General features: G+C 35.0%; 2 long non-coding RNA genes across 2 annotated transcripts in view; both read right to left on the bottom strand.

Annotated features, from left to right (window-relative positions):
* The window catches only part of LOC309656172, a 467,255-nt gene that overhangs the window by 335,903 nt on the left and 107,488 nt on the right, over positions 1-23,864 (bottom strand). The gene's annotated exons all lie outside the window — the stretch shown is intronic.
* The window catches only part of LOC309656150, a 63,311-nt gene continuing 40,179 nt past the window's right edge, over positions 733-23,864 (bottom strand). Inside the window, exon 2 of the long non-coding RNA XR_014261180.1 lies at positions 733-14,752. This is a non-coding gene — a long non-coding RNA (uncharacterized lncRNA). The remainder of the gene's footprint in view (positions 14,753-23,864) is intronic.

The following is a 23,864-nucleotide window of genomic DNA, read 5'->3' as shown; positions in this document are numbered from 1 at the left end:
TTGAGCACTCACTGATTATTGGATATATTAAATAATTACTTTTTAATTATTTTTACTTGTGATAATGCTACTATGATTTTTTATGAGACCTTAGCTTTTTAAGATAACAATAACATATTTACAAATAAAATAATGAAATATTGAGGATTTGCTTAAAAATAACTGTGGAAAGAGAAGTGAATAGGAACATAAAAGCCACAGATTGTTCATGAATTGATAGCCGTTGATGCTGAGGATGGGTATACAGAGCTTCTTTATATTGTTCTCTCTACATGTGGATATGGCTCAAATTGTCCATTGTAACATGTTAAAATAAATAAAAACAAAATGTTTTTCTACATATGCTATCTATCCCATTTATTCCTCACTACATCCTTGTGGAGAAAATAGAGTACTGTTTACTATCTTTTTTGTTTTTGTTTTTTAAGGAAAAAACCTGAGAACCAGAGAATGTAAGAGACGTGTAAGTGAAGTTTACAATGAGACAGAACTGGACCACAATCCAGAGGCTATAAACTTTTATCCAAAGGCTTTCTACCACCTCTGAATCCATAGCATTTTCTGCTCCCAAGAGGTGATGTTCCAGATCATTATTTATAAATGAGATGAACACTCGTGGAACGACTCAGTAAGCAATGCATTCTTAGAAAAACTGGGAGTGTGCTGTAACCTTGTAAACAAATTCTAAAAATGAACCAGCCCTTGGAGTTTTTTGTTCCCCCCCCCTACCCCCCGTCACCTTTCCCCCGGGGAGACACTTGTCAAAAATTGAATGAACTTTATGTTGTTCCGTTAATAACTTCTCTGAATAAATGAATAAAAGTTACTGTTTCTAAAAGTAGTGTGCCATTTAAATTAAGGTAGCAGTTTTGGCACCATCTTCAGGTGCCAAGGGAACAGACAAAAAGGTAAACATTGGATTCTATATGATTTCAACCACAGTTAGAAAAAGGCTCATGTCCTATGGGAGAAGAGAGGAAGGGAAAAAGAGATCAGGGGTATGGCACTAAATTTGATGGGGATGGTGGAGTGGGGAGACAGACATTAAATGCTCGGTTTTAAATGGCTCAATGTGGCTTATTTTACAACATTTATAGTTTGGTATGAAAATTCATTTCCATTTATCTCTTTTTTTTAAGCAGAGATAAATAAAAATGGGCAGAAATAAATATCCTTTTGTTTACAAAAGTATGCCTATGCAAGGCTGAAAATTTTATGTTAATGAGGTATTAAAAGCCAGATAGCTACAGAAATGTTAAAGAAAGCTAGACATAAAATAACAATAATTAAAAATAATTAAATATCCCACAGACTATTTGATCTTTTTTTATATTTCTTTATACATTAGTTACTTCCTGAAAGCTTGGTTTCATTTTTGGTTTATCATGATCTTTCCACATAGTTTGTAAATACTGTGGTTAAAACTAACCATCCTTGTCAGCAACTCAAGCCTGGCTCCCTAAAGCATTTTTAAATTTCAAAGTTAATTGAGCTTCAGAACAAAGTCGTGCACAGAATTCTAATTTGCAGTGGAAAATCTGCACCATGCCGGATGATGTCTCCCTGGAGACAAAGCATCAGGTAGTTTTGTCAATCAAATCAAAGTCATCGTGTTCCGTTCTAATTTATTATAGCTATTTATATGTTTACTTATGTCTTCAAGGGAGATTTGATTATGAATTATTTACTGTTGTTATTCCCTTGTAACACACCAATCACTGCATCGAGACCAATTTAGGAATGATATCTGTAAATTTCCAGATAAAGAATACTAAGCAATTTATGTGATAAACTAATGATACCATGAAAGAAGGGAAATTGTTCTACGTGAAATTCCTTCCTCATCTTCTCTCAAAATCTTAGCAATATTTCAAAATCCATTTCTTTATTCTCCTCCACAAATTCTTCTTTAATGATTCTTGTTGCTACAGATAGTTTCCTTCTTTGATAATTAAATATCTCTTATCTCATACGTATAACTTTTGGCCATAGATTTTTTTCTTTATTTAAGTTTCAAAAAGGACTGCCAAGTCCTAGAGGAAGAGGATGATTCATCTATTTCTCTCTAATAACTTGTATATCGTTTTATTAGAATGTTTTACACAATTACTGGTGCCAAAAATAGTTACTGGTGAATTTACTGATTGAATGGCCCTAAGGTAGTTTTCAATATTGGTCCAAATTCTTGAACATTCCATATATTTACATCCTTTGCCCTGTAATTTTGAAGTGCTCTTTCAGGGTAAGAGAGGGGGCATAATATGCCTTCTCTGGACCTAGTCATGTGACATGCATTAGCCAATAGAAACGTTAGCAGAGGTGTCATCAGCAGAGGCTTGAAATGGGCTGACATATTGAGGTTTGTTCTGTTACACTTCTACAAATCCCATAAAAAGGACATTTCCAGATTAGCCCAGGAGATGGACCAGACACACCTGCCGCATAACTGAGAGTCCCCAGTAATCCCATCTGAGGCTGTCCTAGATCAGTCAACAGCCAGCCACCCACTAGATGTGTGAGCAAGCCCAGGTAAGATCGGTAGAGCAACCCATGAGACCAACCCCGATGCATGAGCAATAAATACTGTTTTACGCCACTGAGTTTCTGTGGTGGTTTATCATGCAATACTATCACGGTAATAGATACTAATACAAAACCTAACGAAAATATTTTTAAGAGAATTTACAAAGAAGTACGACTAGAGAAATTTTTGTTGTAAAGTTCACTAATGATTTGCTTTCATTAAAGTGGGAAAGAGGTAGAATATTTGAGGTAAGAGTCTATTTATTTATTCATGCATTCATTAAAAAAAAAACTTTCATCAAGCTGCTACATTGTGACAGACACTGCAATTGGCACTAGAGAAATAAGAATGAGACAGTTCCTATGCTTAAGTAAACCAACAGTATGGGTATAGTATGATATTTTGATTAGTAATCACTTGCACAGGTTTCTGGGAGCCAGACGGGCAAATAACTCAGGTCGCGGCATTAGCTAAGTTTCCCTGGAAGAAGTATTTATCGAAATGTCATAAGGACTGTTGGAGTAATCAGGGAAAGGTGAAAAGGGATCTGCCTAAACAAAGACCCAGAGTCCCAAATCCACACATTTTGAAGGAGAGAAAATCACTGGGTATTCCAGGAACACCAGTTCTACATAGATGAGGGTAGAAATTTAGGTAAAGCCTAGAAAATTAGGGTCTTATTAGAAATGATAAAAGACTTTGGACTTTATTCAGAAGGTTATGAGAACTTATTGTAATTTTTTAAGAAGAGTGGCATGATAAGGTTTATATTTCATAAAGACTACTCAGGTGGAAAGTATGAGGAAGGACTGGAGTGGATAAAAGAGTCCAGGTGAGTAATGACGAAGCCCTAAACTGAGACAGAACAGTGGACATGATAGTAAAAGACATTAAAGGACTAGAATCAACTGGTCATGGTGAATAATAGAAAGTAGATGGTAAACTGGAGAGGAAAAAGTCCCAAGATTTCTAGACTAGAAGAAATAGTTAATGGAGTGAGGGGGGGGGGATATAAAAAGTAGCTTGGAAAGAGGAAGAATGAGTTAAGTTTGGACACCATGCTGAGACTCAGGTATCTCCCCCATTCTGGTGATTACCTGGTAACTGGGGACAAAGGGACAAGAGCTTTAAGTAGATATGACAACAGAAATATGGGCATTATTAGCAAATTTAATTATAGTTGAAGCATGGGCAAAATGAGCATGTACAGTTAGACATGAAAACAGTGAGGACAAATTCCTAGAAAACATCACCATTAAAATGTAGGTAGTGAGATGCATTTAGGTTTGGAATTTGGTTAAGTGGATTGATTGGAAGAATAAAGGATCAGGGATATTGATACCACCAAGAGAGGTACTCAAGTGCTCTAAGTTGAATATGGAAGAAAATACACTTAGAATAATGTATTTTTTTTACATATATAGGCAACATATTGAATACAAGAAAAGTTCTAAATTGTTCTGTTTGACTTAGGAATGAAATGAGGTCTGAAACTTTGAGTTAAAGATTTCACTTGAATTATGTGGATAGTGAAGTGTAGAAGTAGAAGGTTAGTGTGACTGTCTTTGTACTGTAGTCCTAGCTAAATCAGGGCGAATGTGTCCCTTGCAGCTAAAATTTCTTGGCACTCTTCATGAATATGGCAGATTGTATTTTCCTAAAAGGGTCGTGGCAATATTTCCAGTTCTACATGTTCTTAGAGAACCTTTTCACTCCTCATCAGGAGACAGTATATTGCCCCTCCCCCCCTTGAGTCAGGGTGGATTATATAACTACCTCAATGAATAAAATGTGGCAGAGTGACTCTGAGTGATTTCTAGGGCTGGGTCATAAAAGGTGATGCTTGGATAACTTGATTTAATATCTGTAACAACTTTCAGAGCTAGGTTCTACATCACCTCCTTTCCAAATGTGGAATCTTGAGGCTCACAGAGTAACATACTCAAGATAACACAGGTGGTGAGTGGCAGAGCTGGAATGACTTGATGTGTAGGATTTTCCCTCAAACCTGGTTATAAGCTTAGGCTCCAAAGCCAGATTGCCTCATTTGGATCACAACTCACTCCAAGATATCATTTCTGCCAAACACTTAGAACAATACTAGCACTTAGTACATTTCAAATAAAATCTATACTAAGATACAGGCTATTTAAAATATTGGGACATCACTTTTAATGTATTCTTCTGGTGGTTTTCCAAATTTCATGTACAGTCACAAAAGTTAAAGCTAATAAAAGAAATAATATATATATACACATTATGTGTCAAAACGTATATTGCAGAATTGAAAGTTAGTTAAGTAATCAAGTTAAATGAGGTGCAATTTGATCTAATATGGTCATTTTTAAATTCAGAGCTTTTCTGTCTGTTTGACTCCCAAAAGGGAGCCCAAGAAAGACCTAACTGTGCTTCTTTTTAAACTGCTTTTAGCTCAGCCTCCAGATAGTTGCAGGGCTGAAGAAACATCCTTTCAGGGCCACAGGATTCTACTCAAGTAACTACAGAATATCATGTTCTCCATCTGGAACCACCCTTGGATGCATCTAACTATGGCAACAAGACAACTCCAAAACAAAACTTCACAATGTTCAAATTTTTACAATAATATCGATTATTAGTTATCTGGTTACTTTGTTTTCTAAATCTTGAAGCCACTCTTTTAATGCATCGTTTTTATGGAAAAAAGTTGAAGGAGGAGGAGACACCCTCAAGAGAGGTACTGTGAGTTGAAGGGTCATAAAATCATCACAAGTTCAGAAAATAAGTGTGGTGAAATAAGTGGGAGAATTGGAAGTATGAGAGGGGAATACTGGAATTAAGAATTTTAGAGTTTTTACTATTCTAGGTGACATCAAATCCCAGGTATAGTCATTGGAGAGGTTGACTGGAGTCTCTAGAGCTGAGAGTAAGAAGTTGTTAGCTAGGGTTCAAAAGTGTTATATGCATGGACGAGGAGTTTAGGAGATCACTGTGCAGGAAAAGAGTGTGAATCAGTTGTCACAGAGTTCTTTTTCATGAATCTGTGCATTTACAAAGGCTGTTTCTTCTGCCTGGAATATCTTTGCAACCACCCATTTGCCTGTCAAACTCCTGTGCCTTTTTCAAGTACCAGCTCAAATCTCAAGCACTCTATGAATCATTGCCTATGAATCATGTCAAATTAATTCCTCCAAGCTCTCTGATCTTATGGCATTTTATTCTCACCTTGATTATAGCAGTTAACAGATTGAACTGTATCTATATTTTTACAAATACATCTCTGCATTAGACTGTGAGCTTCTCAATGGTAGCCACAAGGTACATTCTCTATTGTAATCTCCATAGCGTATATAATGCCTGTCGTGTAGCCAGTTCACAATATTATGTTTATTAAGTTAAATAATGGATAAGTAAGCAATAGTCACCAAAGGAACATACAGGAAGGCATAATTAATTCTCAGTAAGAGAGCAGTGAGAGTGTCACATAAAAGGAATCAGTCGAAACAGAACTTTAAGATGTATAAGTTTTCACTAATCACAGAACTGAAAGGAGGGCAATCCAGGCTGAGCAAACCATAGAAGCAAAAGCACAGCATGTGAAGAGGCCGAGTGGTATGGATTCATCATTCATTAGTGCATTCATTTAACAGATATTCATTGATCACCTCTCTATTCCAAGCACTGTACTAAGTACAGGGAATAAAAATAAAATAATAATATATTGTTGTTACTCTCAAGGATCCACAGTCTTAACAAAGAAAAATAAACATGAAAAGAGAGAAAAATCATTATACAGCGTGGGAGTGTTATTGCAGAAACATGAACTAAGCTATGGGTTAGCCCAGAGCACAAGCAGGGAAATTAGCCATGCCTGGGGGCTTAGATGAGGACAATCACAGTGTGACATTTCACTGAGTACTTCAAGGTGAAGAATGGAGAGATGGATCTTCTAGAAAAATAAGGAACAACACGTGCAAACGCGTTTTGAAAACATTACAGAGGGTCTTGTGTTCCTAGGTAAAAACACACAAATGTTATTTTGTAGACTATAGCAGGCCAATAAGAATTTTTAAACTGAAGAGAGATATGATGAAATTTATTTTAAGAGGAGATAATGCTAGGGAGTCTGTGAAAGATGCACCAGAATGGAAAAGCAGTGGAGGCAGAGACCAGTTAAGAGATTTGTAACAGTTCAAGAGAAAATAGAAATGAATAGAAGAGACTTTAACATGGAAAACAAAGGATTGATCCTGAGACACAATGTCATATAAGTTTTAAATTTATTTAATAAGTAATTAAAGATTTCGAAGAGAGAACATGACTTGATTTAATGGGCATTTTAGGAGGCTGTCTCTTGTAGCAATGTGAGTGCTGGGTTAGAAAAACAAGAGACCAGAGGCAGAGAGATGTTAGGAAACTGATTACAAAGGCCTATGGAAGAGATGATGAGGGCTCGAACTAGAATTATGAAAGAGGAAACTGAAAGAAATCAAAAGAGGAGTCTAGAACTGATATATGAAAGGTAAGGGAGACAGTTTCTTCATCTACTTATTTATTCATTTGACAAATAGTTTTTCAGATATGCACCAAGCACTTTGCTTGGTACTGAGAATTCAGGGTGAACAAAATAAACATCCCTGCCCAGAGCTTATGGCTTAGTGTAAAGAGAGATAATTTAAGCAATTAATTATAAGAAGAGGTGATAAATACTGTATTATGAAGTACAGGATGCTATGGAAATACATAGCCACAGCTCTTAGCATGGTCTGGAGGGTTGGGAGATGGTTAAGTTTAGGCTGACACCTAAAGAACAAATAGGCATTAGCCGGGCCAAATCCTTCAGGGAAAGAGAATTGTGGATAGGAGAAGTGGTGGGGGGGCCTTATTCTAGTGAATGACTGAGTTTAAAATTGAACAAAAGTTAGGGAACTGGAGAACACAGAAGTTAACCTGTTCAAGAAGTCTGGCTGTGAAAGAGGTTTCATCAGGAGATCAATATGGAATCAAAACTGGATCTTGCTTTCTAGTTTTTATTGTTATAATTCATATACAAAAAAGCATACAGATTTTAAGAGTTTTTTTTCTAGCAGTTTTTAAAAACTGCTCAAATAGTTTTTAAAAACTATACACCCATGTAACTATCACCTTATCCAAGATAGAGAACATTTCCATCACCCCAGAAATTTCCCTCATGCCTCTTTCACATCGATCTTACAAGGAAACCACGGTTTAATTTTTATCACCGTAGCTTAGTTTTGCTTGTTCTAGAATTGTATATGCATGGAAGCATACAGCATGTTCTCTTTTCTGTCTGGCTTCTTTCCCTCAACATAATATCCTTGAGATTTATCCACTTGCAGTGTGTCTCACTAGTGTGTTGCTTTGTATTGCTGACTAGTATTCCATTGTATAAATATACAATATACATATTGTATAGCTATTTATCTGTTGATAAATATTTTGACTTATCATTTTTGAACAAGTCTTTGTATGGACATGTCTTTTTCTTTTTCTGGGACTGCTGGGCCATAGGCAAGGTGTGTTTGACTTTGTAAGGAGATGACAAACTGTTTTTCAAAGTAGTTGTATCACTTTAGTTTCCTACCAACAATTTATGAAAGTTCCACATCATTTCTACCAGTAATATTTTCAGTCTCTTTAAATTTCAGTAATTCTAGAGTGAGCTTTTATTTGAGGCTTTGCAATTCTCTGATGACTAATAAGTTTAAGCATTTTTCCATGGGCTTATTGGATGTTTATATATTTATGTGAAGTGTGTTTTCAACAGTTTTTTGTTTTGTTTTAAGAGAGAAAGGATGAGAATATATAGATGCATGAAGCCAAGAATCAGTTATAAGAAAAATAAAGCCAAGAATCAGTTATAAGAAAAAAGATGAAAATATAGAAGAGCAATAAAATTGAGAGGAAGTTCTTGGTGAGAAACAGATAGTGTATCCAAGGTACACAATCTATACTACAAGTATTGGATAAGTGACATACTTGCTTTTCAAATTTTGTTGGTTGGGGGCTAGAAACATTTAGTCTTTACTACTGATAGTATAGCTTCGAGAACATCCAGCAAATCTTCGCTGATAGCTTATAATTAGCCAAAATCACTTTTTCTGTTATAGATTAACCTTTCCTGATTTTGAAGTTGCATGAAATCGCAACTTGTATATGTTTCCCCAGGATATTGTTGTCCTACATTTAAAAGGGGCCAATGTCGAAAAAGCTTGTTTTTAAAGAATATAGGAAGAAGGTATACATAATTGATGTTTAGTAAGACTATATAAAATATTTCTCAAAAGCTAGCAAAAGGATTACCTATACTGCAAAGGTGAGAGAATAGAAATATTAGTCTTCGAGTTTAATGATAATCTACCACCTCCATTTTGCCATTTTCCAATCAGCTAGTTTCTTAAAAACATTTCAAATGAGTAATATGCTTTATGTAGAAACATAATATAAAATTGTGACATTTTAAAATTGATGCCTGGTTTTAATGATAACATCATTTAAATGTAATCTAATCCATAAATGCTAGTAGTAAACAAAACAGAAGTGAAGGATTTGTTTCAGTTAGAGTTTACTTTCCTTGACATGTTGAGTTGCCTCAACTACTCACCCACAACCATATCATATAATCAAATGTTCAAGTGTTAGTTAAGATGCTATTTTCAGCTATGCAGTGGACCACAGAAAAATTAAGTTTCACAAGTACAAAGTTCGGCTGTTTCTCATTCCCTTCCTTCTGTTGCAAAGATTATTCCCAAAATCAAATGAATAAAGAAGAGAATTATAGTCTGTATTTTAGGATTGTTAAAGGTTTCTCTGTTTCTGACAGTTTGGCTTTCTTTTGTCATTTTCTCACTTAAATGTTGTAAACTCAGAAAGTGCTAAGCTAAGATTCTGTATGTAGTGTTACACATGCCATAAGACAATATTATTTTACCATGTCAAAGTTGTTTGCACCATTTGGAGCACATCTATCATCAAAACTCAATTAAATGGAGTCTTTCTATCTTCAACTAAAACAAACTGTTTACTTAGATTTGCTCAGTGTTTACTTCACAAGAGGTAGAAGACCCAAATAGCACAGGAACATAGGTGTCTGGGGATATACCAGGGGTCAAAAAATTTAACCCAAAGAAGGAGGCCTTCTTCTTTGCTTGCAACAAGAGACTTTCTTTTTCTTTTGCCAAGTAAATGGCAGCATTATAATGTTATTCATACCTCACTGGTGTCCTAACAATTCCTCTATTCACACTGAAAAGGGATATATTCTCTTTGTTGCAAAGTATTAAATTTGTCCCTAGAGATTAGTGTGTAGGCAGTTTTAAAGGATGAAACAGGATTAGATAAGGTTTCTTTACTGAGAAAGAGTTCTGAAACAGTGCAGCAGAAAACCCTCTTGTATTACTTGTATTTGAAAAAAAATCCTTTGTTTTAACACTTCAAATCACAAGTCACATTTATTAAATTATTAGTTGACAAAATGTTTCTTTATGGAGTTTTGTGAAAGGTAGGTAATTTACAAATAGAAAAAAATTGACACGTCTTAATTTTATTTGAAATTTTATATCTTTGAAATCCCTCTATGGCATTTATAATTTAAATATGTTCTAAGAGATGATATAGAAAAGATTATAGTAATTGTAGTTATCTGCTCAAAGATTCAGAATGTTTCTGCCTTTCTTAGTGATATTTAGAAGGGGTGAAAATTATATCATACATCTACTGAATTCAGCCGACATTCGTTAAGTTTAAAAGTGTCAAAATTATGTCAAGGGCAGTTCTGCAAAATATGACAGTGGTTCGTTTGGGTTCCATTTACTTGTGTACAGTTAATAATATTGTATACCACAGGAAGACATGAATGAATATTATTATCAAGTTTCTAAGCGAAATAGCAAGATAGATTTTCTTCAGAAAGAAAAAAAATAACTTGTAATAATATACTATGTCTTTAGTTAAATATTTTTGAGGTTACAGACCTTTCCTAATTACTGGTAAAGTTACTATGCGATTGCATGATAAAGTATCTGTGTTGGTTTTTTTAAAATTTTATTTTACATGGTAGGGCAGAGACTGAGTAAAGCCTTCCTAGGCTACCGTAGTTTCTTCTCTTTTGACCGTTTATCTACTAGCCACACGGAAAACTTTTGTTACAATAAAAAGGAAAGATTTGCAGCTAGGACCCCCAATTTTTGTAATAAGTTTAAAAATCTTAATTTAAGGCTAAAGATTATGTCTTTGCCATACGTACAGATTTTAAAGCTTACAAGAGAAAAGAATTGGGAATATAAGATTTCTGCTAACAAAACTTAAAAAAAAAAATCCCTTTGCATCTTGATGGCACCTTGTCATCTGAAAACCAGGAAACCTTCTGCATACACTTTTTCTTTTTCACATTGCTGCCAGGTTATCAATCTTCCCATGGCACAGCTCTGCTTATGTCAGGCCCTACTACAAACTATTTGTGGTTTCCCACTGTCTCCAGAACAAAATCCAGACTCTTTGGCTTGATGTTCAAAGCCTTGCACAATCCTTCTCTAAACTTCCCATCACCACTTTTCTGAGTTAATTGTGTACCAGGCTCATTGACAACCCCTACCTAGACTCCCTCCACACTGTATCCTTAGCAAGTTCCTAGATGTATCACATGCTTTGGGGCTTTCATAGTATCACTGCTTGCCCCCTATCCATCCTTTGAGTTTTCACTTTGACTCTTTCACCTTTCACCTGTGGGTACCTTAGGGCAATAAATATTTGTTGGTCTGTTTCTGATAAATGCCACTGTGTTGGTACATAATAGGAAGACATTCTGATGTAATGCTCCTTGCCTGCATGGAAAGTTTGAGTCATTTTAAGGCATGTTTGCAACTGCTTGCTCAGTGGCTCTGGAATGTTTTTAGTGTTTTCCACTTACCCTTGCTAGTTCAAGACAAATAAAAATGTTAATGATTTTTACAAATGTAATTGATGTGGAAAAATTCTAAGTGTGCAGTATTTATACAAAAATAAACATCTGGATATTTGCAAACACTCAGATATTAAACTAGATTTATTTTCCACATATTCATCCTGATTTTGAGGTCATGAAAACAGAATCCTGTGGTTTGATGGTATTATAAGACAGAAGCTAAACTAAAATCTATCAATTTCTAACATTTTTATGAACACCTACCATTTTTGTATATGTCTTCCTCAAATTATATTTTGAATCTTCTGTATTTAAGTTGGACTCTATTCCTGGGAAAGTAACGTTTAAGTTGAAAAACACTATTAACGTGAACGAAATTTTAAAAATGAGCAGCTATTAGACGGAAAAGAGAAAGAAAAGATTTGAATAAATGAGTACAGCTGTAGGAAAATAATTGTTTTTCTTACTTTCACACTCATAGGACAATATTCACTGTGACAAGGAAGACCGGGGCATGGGGCTGGCAGGTGGGATAGTTTGGTTGTTGTGGATAATAATGCTGTTGTTTTTTGCTCCAGATTTAAGACTTCAAGAACCATGGAACTATATGGGGTAAAATCCTAGCTTATTAGTACTTTCAACGCTTACTTACACTTGATAGTTTCTGCCCAGTTTTGCATTTGAAGAGAAAATTATGCTAAAGTAATATGATAAAACATATCTGTTTATCCTTTCAGGGCTCTGAGAACCAAATGTACAGTGTCTCCTACTTCAGTCCTAACAAAGTAACATTAGAGATGAGGAAACGTGCACCCAAAAGCCTAGCCCAAGTTAATAGAGTCTGTTTTTGGTAAATCAAGACTGTAATTCAGGTGGTTCCACTCCTTGCCTGATCTTTTTATCTCAAAGTATATTTGAAGTCCTCTTTGACTAGGCCAGATGGATGACTGGATTTTGCATAATACATTTTTTAAATGTAGTTCAACATGGTTTAGTTTTCCAAAAAGATTTTTGGTCAGATCGAAGATGGTTCCTGCAGCCATGTACGTGAAATATGTATATAAAAATCAGTTGATCCATCAAGTTGATTTTGGAATGTAGCATCAGATTCAAAGTAACAAACTGAGAATCTAGTATACAGAGAAGATGAAATATGGTCACCAAAATGCTTTTCCATCATCCAGAGGCTTTTAGGTGGTGAAGACTATTAATTTTTAGTCATAATAGCAGCTACCGTTTATTGGGTGTTTCCAATATGCCATACATTGTGCTTCTTACACACACAAACTTATTTCATCACCTCAACGACACAATGCTAGGCATTCTTATTCTCATTTTGTAGATGAATAAACAGAAGCTCAGAGAACTCACATAACAAACCCAAATTCATTCATTTGAGATTTGAGGTCCAGGTGTTGTTTTTACTTAAAACTCAAGTTTTTTACTGCTTAAAAGTACTAAAACTAATACTAAAATTTTAAAAATAATAGCTGATATATATTGAAAAATGTTTATGTATTATGAGATATTAAACACTACATTTGATATCTCATTTAACCTTCATAACAACCTTCATAACCTTTCCTGTGAGGATAGAAAATTCTGCAAAGTCATACAGTGTCCTCAAGATGACTCGGTTAGGAAGAGGCAAAAGCAGGTTGTCAGCCTAGGAAGACTGTCTTCATGCATTAATCTATACTGCCTCTCATGATCTCCTTATCTGCAGAATACAGAGGTGTTCTCTAGGTGCATTAGTCAGGAGAGGAAAAGCAATGTGTCATAGCAAATGAATCTAGAATTTCAGTGCCTTACAAACACAGATAGTTATTTCTCACTCATACTTTCCACTGTAGCTGTGGCTCTGTTACTGAATGTGTGTAATAGGATCCAGGTAACAGGGCAGCCACTATCCACACCTGGTCTCACGGCAAAAGGGGCAAAAAAAAGGCAAAGACAATCATGTACTGGCTTTTAAACTTCTGCCTAAAGGTTATATGGCCACTCCTGAGTCCCGCCAGGTGAGGATAAATAATCCTTTCTTGGTGATTGACTCCACAGAGACAGAAATCTGACTATTTGGGGAATAGTTGACCTGATACCTGGTACAGTACTGCCAGGATGTGCATATCCATGCATAAAATGATAGGATACTACTGTGTTTTCCTGACTTGTGGCTCTTCAGACAACCACAGCTCTTAGATTACCACAAGTTAGTACAGCAGCTTCCAGGAATAAAGAAACAGAAACAATCTGAGGGGTAATATAACATTGTTCACTAGTATATGAGGTCCACAATTTAAAGCTTAAGAATTTCTTTTCCTGGGGAAAGGGGACTTGTATTTATAAGAACATATTGAGTGAGGAAAGTAGATATTGTCAGATCCTGCTGGTAAATGGATAGATATCTACTGCATTGTTTAGAATAGGAAAAAAAAAAAAAAAAAAGGGAAACAACTTAACTATCCAACAATATAAAATGGGTTAAATGAATTACATTGTCTGTAAATGGAATTCAGCAAAGTAAAATGATCAAAATGTAATGGTACAGAAACTATTAGTGATACAGTAGAAAAATCAGGTTATAAAATAATATTGTATGGGGACTTCCCTGGTGGCACAGAGGTTAAGACGCCGTGGTCCCAATGCAGGGGGCGTCGGTTCAATCCCTGGTCAGGGAACTAGATCCCACCTGCATGCCGCAACTAAGAGTTTGCATGCCGCAACTAAGGAGCCGGCAAGCTGCAACTAAGGAGCCTGCGAGCCACAACTAAGGAGCCCACCTGCTGCAACTAAGACCTGGCACAACCAAATAAATAAATAAATATTTAAAAAAATAATATTGTATGATCTTTTTGTATAAGACAATACTTAATACATTTTAAAATAAATTAATACACAAATATTAATTAAAAGACTAAATTTTAAAAGCATGAATGTGAAGTCCAGTATGCACTACATAAAACTGTCTTTAATCACAAAAAATCAAAGAACTAAATTCAGATAACTTGATAATCTGCCAAAGCAGTCAAGAAACAATTAGTGATCTTTCTTAATCATTCTTGACCACTTTCCACTCAATATTCAATTCACATTTTACTCCCCCCTTAGACTCATCTTCTGTACAAAGGCTTACATAATCCCCCAACTCCTACTAACTCAGAGCTCCACACCAGTATGGAAATGATTTTCACTCTTTTTTCTCCCACTAAACTGTCAGCTACTTGGTAGCAGGGATGCAGGCTTCTTCCTCTTGTTATCCTGCAGCTAATATTCCTGACTCCAGACTTCTCCATAGCCATCTGTCCTCCACAGTGCAGACAGAGTTCCTTTGATGTAATAAAAATTGAAGTGATTATTTTGAAAATTCTTTATTTCCTTATTAGTTAGCTTATTCTAGGTTTTGCTTTAGTAATAGATAACCACTAAATCTCAGGGGCTCACAAAAGCAAAGGATCATTTTTTCCTCCTGTTCAAGTCAGCTGGGGAACAGTTATGACTCTGGCCCCCCATGTCTTTTTTACTCCAGGATTCTTATGGGAAGAGCAACTGTTTTCTATTACACTGGTGGAAAAGTAATGGCAGAATCATGCAATAGCTCTTAAGGTTTCTGCTTAGATGCGATGTAAATCACTTTGGCTCACAGACCATTGTAAAAGAAAGTCCTGTGGCCAAGGGTGATGGCAGTGGTGCAGTGACTAATGTAATGCTGTCACAGGAAGGGACTGCAAATAATTAGAAACAATAATACTATCTGCCACCAGGACAAGTAACAGTAATGCCTTCTCTTTGCACTTTCATACAGTTTTCACAGGTATTAATAGTTGAAATGAGGAATAATGAGTAGGAGTTTCTAACTCTTACTTCCTAATATAATGAGTATTTGTTTGCAAGAAAATGAACACAATTTTACAGTCTACTTTTGACAAAAGTCAAGTAAAAGATCCTAAGCTTCTGTTCAGGTCAATTTGGCTTGACAAAATTGAATCTGGGCCACATAATTAGCAGAAGACTATTTTAAAAATTGACAAAAAGCTTGGAAGCATCTAACTGTCCAAGAAATAGGCATGAATATATCTTATGTTTTGGGTACCTCAGACCCATTTCTAGAAGAGCCAGATAAGTCAGTAACGGCTGATGGCACAACATACATTTTCCAATACCAAGGACTGTGTAGGTGTATTCTTTCTCTCAACAGAGTCCAGGAATAATCCATAAAATGTTCAGCCTAGTGACTTAGGCTTTTTGTACTTGGGCTGTATCAGTTCCCCTCAATAGCCAGAATATTCCCAACAATTCAGACATTTTTCTTAAAAATGCTGGAAAGCTTTCATTTTGCTAATTATGCTCCTTGATTCTCTAGAGAGCTTAAGGTCTATTGACTGAATGTTAAGCCAGAGAATTTCATAACTCATACTTCACTGGAAAACCATTCCAGCAAACTTTACTAATGTTAGAAAAAGAAAAAAATAGAAGACTTTCAATTATTAAAAATAGTAAAGTCACAGGAACATTTTTAAGAATACAATCTTACTTCATTCAACTGCAGTAATTTGATCTAGGTTGAGGCTAGAAGACATCTTTAGAAACTAGTTTTAAAGAATGGATAAAGATTGTTTGTAATTACCATATCAATTGTTTGTTTACATAGATGCTGCCAAAGTATTAGGAGTGCTTGAGAAGAGTTTCTTTTCTTAAATATATTTATTTTACAGTTTTATTTACATTTACTAGCCTGGCAAAACCTTTCATCTATGAAAGACACTGGTTTTCATGTAATTGAAAAAATACCAGCAAAGCTGTTATTTTGCATCACACAGACAAAAGAAAAAATACTCAGTTTCTTTCAGAATCTGAACATTTAAATATGAAACCAATTTAAGATACACTGCTTATATGTAGAAAAAGTCTTTCTTTCTATGTTCCTTGGTAAAATATTTGCAAGGAATGAAGATCTATGTAAACATATATATATATATATATATATAGAGAGAGAGAGAGAGAGAGAGAGAGACATATATAGAGATAAAGAGAGCTAGAGATGCAGTTATACATAGTTATATGTATAGTTGCAAATATATATGTATGTATATGTATGTGTGCTTATATAAATATAGATATAGATGATATAGATATGGTTATAGATGTAAAGTGATTTTAGATTTTTTCTTATAGTTAATCATTAGAGCTTCATCAGTTTTCCCTTTCTGGAAAGGTTGTACAATATGTAAATGCACAGTTTGGGAGGGATGTAAAATACAGGGTACACAGTGCTCTGAAACCACTTATCCTGGGTAAGTAAAGGTAGACAGCTAAACTAGCCTTTGCATATAATGCCACAAAGGAACACCAGCCTCTAAAAGCTAACCTTACCCTTGACTATGCCCAGCAAAGTTACTCACTGGTAGAATGTATATCTACAAAATATCAAAAACTGGTCGCTACGTCACATGTTGACAATTGTATCTGTATATTAGAGATAAAAGCAGTAAGAGCTCTCCCTATAAGCAATGCTATATTCTAAGCTCATGAGTCTACGATGTCTGCTTCTCACTCGGTGATGATACGAGAGTGTGCTGCCATGTTACTTGGTACAACTTACTGATATGTACAAAACAAAGAGTGCTTTTAATAGTTCTGAATACCATACTTCCACATTTCAACAGAAATCTTAACACTGAAGGCAGGCCACAATTCGAATTCAATGCACAAGAGACTTTATAATTTCTGTTGTGAATAATTGAAGTAATACTTAAAGCATTCAGGTTAATTCAGAGCTTTGTTTGCACTTCTATTTTGGTTGTAAAAGTATGTCAGTTATAAGAGTACCAAACTCACATGTGTTTGCTAACTTGGTTCATTGGATGACGCTGCCTAGAATGATCACTTTGAATTGAAATATGCTTAACTGCACTTCAAGTTTTAAAACAGCAGTGTTTTTTAGGCAAGGTGAACACATGATAACAGTCATTTCATAGTTGTAAATTTCTTAAGTTAATAGTTGTATGTTACAAACAGTATCAAGTACAAGCCAAACTTTTTATATTTTTTGCATTAAACATGAACTGGGTTACTGTATAATTTCAACATATGACATCCCACTTCAAAAATTATTTTCCATAGGCAGTTATTTATACTTTTAGGCATTTTAATTTCTTGAATTAAAGGACGCAATGTAGGTAAAGATATTCCTATATTTTCAAGTTCTCTTTTGATTGGTAAGGGACAGTGCAGGCCCATCTGTTTTGCAGCAAAGAAAGCCCCAAACCATCTGTGTAGAACCACATGCCAGCTAAAACACAGAGATATGCACAGTTTTTTTGTTATGAAAAATTTTGCAGTATTTTTTTCTGTATTAGTGTGAATAAATTAGCAACAACTAAATTAAAGAAATCTTTAGAGAACATATTAACTTTCTAGTGCCTACAGTAAATGACATCCATTTAGAAATTATGAAAGTTGCATTGTCCCCATATGAATTTTTCCTTACTATTCTGAATTTGATACTGAAATCACTCATCATCTGCAAAGTAAAATAGCTCCATTGTTGGTAATGTAAGTTCATTTTTATAAAATTTTTTGATTGAGCGATTCTTTGACTTTTGAACAGTAAATAATTGTGATTTTTTTGTTCAACTAGAAAAAGTAGCACAGTAAGATGAATAGTATAGTTATAATTCGTATATTATGAATATTATATTATTTGTGTAACATCTATATACTGTAGTGCATGAGAATGTTTTGTAGCATATTTTAAAGAAGTTTTTGTTTTCCCATTTCCATTGAAGTAACCCTGCTAAAGTATTTTTTAGATTCTACTAGAGTAATTGAATATATAAATTAATTGCTGGTTTTAGGGTGTCAAAAAGAATACTTAATAACAGATTAAATGTTAATTATATATTATTATTCTAAGGCGTTGAAGAATTATATTAATATTTTTAAAATACTTCTAGATTTAAAATATTACATACAGTGCTTAATAATGGTGCTTTTGCCTATACAAATTTGACTATCCAAGCCATTTTGTCTCAAAATCAGTAAAACACATGCAGGTCAACAATCTCTGAAAAAAATCGTAAAAATCACTTCCTTCTTCTCGCAAGTCTTCTGTCTTCATTCTGCCTTAGTTTATACAGGGTTTCTGTTTGATGAGTTAGAAAATAACAAATAACAGAGCTATGTGAATGTACATCAAGCCCTTAATGCATTGTAAGTATTGATATGTCACTTACTCTTTGAGGGAGATCTTTTCTATTATGCTTTACAGTGGTGTTGAAAATGCTTATTATCTGTTTGAAAAACATTAAAAGCTTTAAATTCAAGCAGCTCATTTTTCATTTTGTTAATTGCATAACATACTAATGTTGCACTAGGTTGTTTTTTTCAGTGGTATAATGATGCAACAATATTTACATACCAACTCTGGTTTTCCTTTAATGGTTTCTATAACAAGATCATAATTTCCTTTAGCGTAATCACTGGCAGATTTATTTGGCGTCCCATCTTTGCTCTGCTCTGGCTTTGGGGGCCTGGGAGAGAGCACATACTTTCTCTCCCTTTTCCCATTAAGTACACTCTGCTCATGTGTAGTTGCTGCAGGTCTGGGTTACATTCCTGCCAAACATCCATGTTTAAAAAACTTTTAGGATGGAGTATCAGGAGAAACCAACGGATTCCTCTAAATTCTGCCCCAAAGCTTTAACAAACTGGTTTACCCACCATAATTTTACTGCACAGTAATGATGTGAATATGTGAAAGTGGGTGGCTAGAGGAAAATTTCATTGAACCGGTTTCAATAGATTCATAGGAGAGGTGACATTATGAAAAGGAACATCATGGTGTTCAGGTTTTTCTATAATGCACTCACTGTTAATCTAAATGCTGACTTTGAAAACAGCAGTTTCTACCCAGACCTCTATCACACTGCCTCAGAAGTCCTTGTGACCTGTTCTCCACCTGCCATCCTTTACATTGCTATAGTTCTAACGCCACACAGTACTGTAAATCCGTCTTCTGGATTTTTTATTTTCCCACATAGAACAATAATAAGGTGTTAAGATTTGTCTGGCCACCTTGCTCAACATGCCTTGGAAGCAGATGAAAATACTATAATATGATATTCCAAATTTATCTCCATTTGTCCTGCATAGAGAAACAAAATCAAAAAACAAAAAACAATTTCAAGCTGTCTCCTAAATAGAGCTGATTTCAGAGAAAAATACCATTAATCGGAGCACTACAGATTGGTGTGACTTGTTCTTTGGATTACATTGTATGAGATAATTTTACAAGCCTCTCATTCTGTTTGAAAGTGTGTTAAATATCTAGATTCTTTTTAGTTAAGTAGCGAATGACCTGTTTTAAACCACAGTAACAGCAGAGTTCTGAAAAGAAAAACTCTTCACACATGATGGAGTTGGGTAAAGCTGTGATTTTCTGCTTGGCTGGAACACAGTCTATGATTCAGTTATAAGGTTAATCAATCTGAACTAAAATGTTAAGGGATATGCATAAAAGATACACATAAAATGGGATCCTTAATGTCTCGGAGGAGTATGTATTTATATGTCCTCACAGTGGTGACTCAAGCTAATTTCAATCCTATCATGAGATCTCTAATGGTTATCTTCAGTGTTGTTAATTCACTTTGCTGTGAGATGTCCCTTCCTGAGGAAAAGTTAGAAATGTGTATCATAACCTATGGCATAGGCTTGAAAGAAATCCTTTGCATATTAAAAGCTGACATAATTATTCATTGCAAGCAATAAGTGGAACAAATTTAATATTTTATTAAAAATGTTCTTATAATAATTGAAACTGGGAGCAGGGTTTATTTCAATTAACTTGGGAAGCAAAATAAATATTTAACTTATGGAGCATTCCACAATTAAGATCTATAATTTAAATGAGATGCAATTAGTTTTCTCTCTTAAATGAAACTATGCTCCACGTAGTGTGGGCCAGAGCTGTATTTCACTTTACTCTTCCAAGAGGCCATTTGTTTTTGAAGGTTTTTCTTTTTTTCTGCTTTTAATCTGTGCTCAAAAAGTGTCAAACTCAACTGCTCCAATACCTGAACAGTCAAGACTTTCTTCTATTTTATAATGTATGTCTGCTTATTAAAGTCTTCAAGACATCCTAGACTTAGGCAAACAGTGTCCAAATGTACCATATTTAGCTTCTATCTCAAAATCTCCCGAGCTGTCAATTTAGGTGTTAAAGAGACCATTTGTAAAGCTTGGCTGGGAATTGCCATTATTGACTGGAATGTGTGTTTATCATTACATTCAATGATGAAAGTGGAACATGTAGCATATGAATAAATGTCAGCAGATGTTTCTTTTAAATGGCCTGATTTCAACCTCCTGTTGTTTGTCTTGAATACAAATATTAAAAAAGGGAAAAAAGGCAGAATTTTTTATGACATAAGTGCAAGGGTAGTTAGATTTTTTGAAAAACAACAAAAATAATGGCTAGAATATCAGACTGAGGGAGTCAAGTAGAATTAAGAGTTAGTTGGCTGTGCTCAGCTACTCTTATGGGCTTCTAAGTAGATTTAGCAAAAGCAGGGATTTTTCAGTATGTGGTTACAGCAAAATTCAACCTCATGGATTTTTGTGTTTCACAGCTGTTATTAATGATTTTTTTTAAATAGCTGAATTTGATTACTGCACAGAGGGTGTTCAACTTGGGTTAAGGGTCTTAAAAAGTCTTGATCTCTTATTTGGAGACATTGAATGAAAATATTCAGTAGCAAACGGACACTGTTTTCTTCCAAACTTACTGTGAAAGATAGACAAGTAACACAGAAAGCATATTTTACATATTTTAGTGAGGAAAAAGCAAGGTAAATTCAGTGGTATACAAATGAAATAGACATTTTAGGTGGAAAGACACTGACTCATCTTTTGTTCACTTCTACAGCAATTTCTGTGAATGTATCATATTTAGTGGAACTCCTGTGGTGCTTTGGGGGCTGTAAATATTTGGGTGTCATTTGAAGAGGTATAAAATCACTAGAGACAAATTCTGGGTGGGCTTTAAGAGCAGGAAATATAACTTTAAAAATCAGGCACTCATATTAAATTTCCAACATGATTGGTCTAAAATACTCCAGAGAAAATTTTCAAATATAATATATCTCATAACAAAATTGTTCAGAATTTGTCACCATTTCCACTTTATTTAAATGAGAATAATTTGTACTTCAGATCGTAAGGAGCACTGCAGGCTAATGCTTACATCTGTCAAAAACATAGAACTTTCAAAGCCACTGAAGTTATGAGCAAAGCATATTCCAAGCTTCAAAAAAGGGCAATGACTCGGGACCGGCTTTTATCCCTGTCTTTCATTTTGGTAGCAGGATTGTTTGTAGCCACTGATAGTGGTGGGCACAGATATTGCATACACAATTAGCCGTTATCTCTTAATTTTGAGAGTGTAAATGCCTAATTGCTTGTGCAATTAAAGGAAGCACAAATTTTCTGCCTGTAAAATAGAAGGCTAGGGTGGAATGTAAATTAAAACCATTAGTGTAATTTTCTGACTTGTATATCAACAAATTATATATGTTTCTCCTATATGTTTAGTATTTCTGTGGTATTGATCAAAAAGCTACCCTTGAAAACGGGATATGCTCTCAGATAATGCTTAATTACCCTTAAGACAGAGAACATATTGACAGTCATGCTAATCAAAATGTCAAGTTTAATATTTAATAGTCAAGCCTTTAATAATAATTTTTAAAAAGGAATAAAGCACCCTTTGTTTACTGAAGCTTCCTGGTGGAATAATGCAGTATTTATTTTGAAATTCAAAACTGAACCTAAATCTCCTTTTCCATAGTTGGCACACATTGATCCTTGCAGATCAGAAACAGCAAAAACTACACTTACCTACTTATCTGTCACTTAGACTGAAAACATGCCCCAGCCATTACTGCATCCCCACCAGATACTTTCAATACTAAGTTCCCACCTTCCATCACTGTGCACACTTTACACATTCCTTCAGTTCAGCACTTTGCATAACCTCTTTCTGTCACAAACATAAATTGTAGTTTTCCTTCTAAAGAACGCTAGGTCAGGCCACAGTCACCTTCCTTCACATTCTTTCCCAAATTTTCTTCTTACTTTTTTTACTTTTTTCTGTCCTTGTTTTCTCCTTCCTAATCTGGGTGCACACGCATACCCTCACACAATATGTCCATGACACCTATTGTAGGGCTCATCTTCACCTACAAAACTACTTGACATATGAAATATGAAATGCCTATTAATTAACTCTGCCTCACTTAACTATACTTAACCATGATCGAAATTATGCTCTAAGGCTCTATTATGATAAAAAGGAATTATTAACTAGTTGAAGAGTTCTTTGGATGATTAGAATGTGAAAGGACCTGAGAAATGCTGGGATTTAGTTATACCTCATTTGTCACGTAAGGAACCTTAGCGGGCAAAGGGGCCTGTGCTGTGTTTGGCAGGGAAAGATCAAGGATCCTTCAGTTACTCTGCCTCCACCCATGAGCCAGAGCATGAATTTATCCCCCAGGCTCTTCAATGCATCATGGGCCAAAGAGTATGGCACTTACCCTTTCTGAACTTCTGTTTGCCATCCCAAGTGTCCCAAGCTAGCCACAGAAGTGGGAGAGACACAGTGGGCATTCCTTCACAATGCATTACAAATGGAAGACATGGGATAGGAGTTCATTAGGATTGAGCTGAATTAATAATATTGGCTGATAAGAAATTGCATTTAATCCACAAAGAGGGAAAAAAAAACTTTGTTACAACGAGGAAATTAGTAATAACCTTTTGTAATACCGCGTCTCACATTTTAGGATTAGGTCAAAAGAAATGGGTGTTCTATGATGACAGGTTGCCTTCATTCTTGTGGAGCTGTTTTTAACAGCGGACGATCATTCATGTCATGTTGTGATTCTAAATAAGCCAAAAAGTCCTGACAGTTACACCTTTGTTAGGAAAATAGATTGAATAGAAAACTTGATGGTTTGGTGACATGTATTCCTCTCACACTAAGAACAATGGCTAGTTAAGATATAAGGATTGCCACGTTCTTAAATTTAGCTTTCTCCCTGAAGCTGGCCAGTGTCTTCCAGAATGAATTTTAGGAAATAATGGTTTGTGCGGGAGACTGGATTAGATAATCTTAAGAAAATTTCATTTTCTAGGAACTCACAGACACTCCACGCCATTTTGTGACTCTACAAGATTGGGGGTGTGAGGGGCAGGGCACAGTACAGCAGCTTTCAAATGTTTCTGAGGTATGTTTTCTTAGAGTATCTCATTGTACTAGGGTTCTGGACAAAATCTTTACACCTGATCTAGTTTAACACTCAGATATTATAATAGATTAATAAAAAGTTAAAGCAGCCTACTAGCATGTCAGACTCAAAATTAGGGAAGAGCAAAGGG

The sequence above is a fragment of the Balaenoptera physalus genome (genome assembly GCF_965194825.1).
Source record: "Balaenoptera physalus genome assembly, chromosome: 2".
Classification (NCBI taxonomy): domain Eukaryota; kingdom Metazoa; phylum Chordata; class Mammalia; order Artiodactyla; family Balaenopteridae; genus Balaenoptera; species Balaenoptera physalus.
Note: the sequence above shows the minus strand (reverse complement) of the source record. Positions and strands in the feature narration are given on the sequence as shown.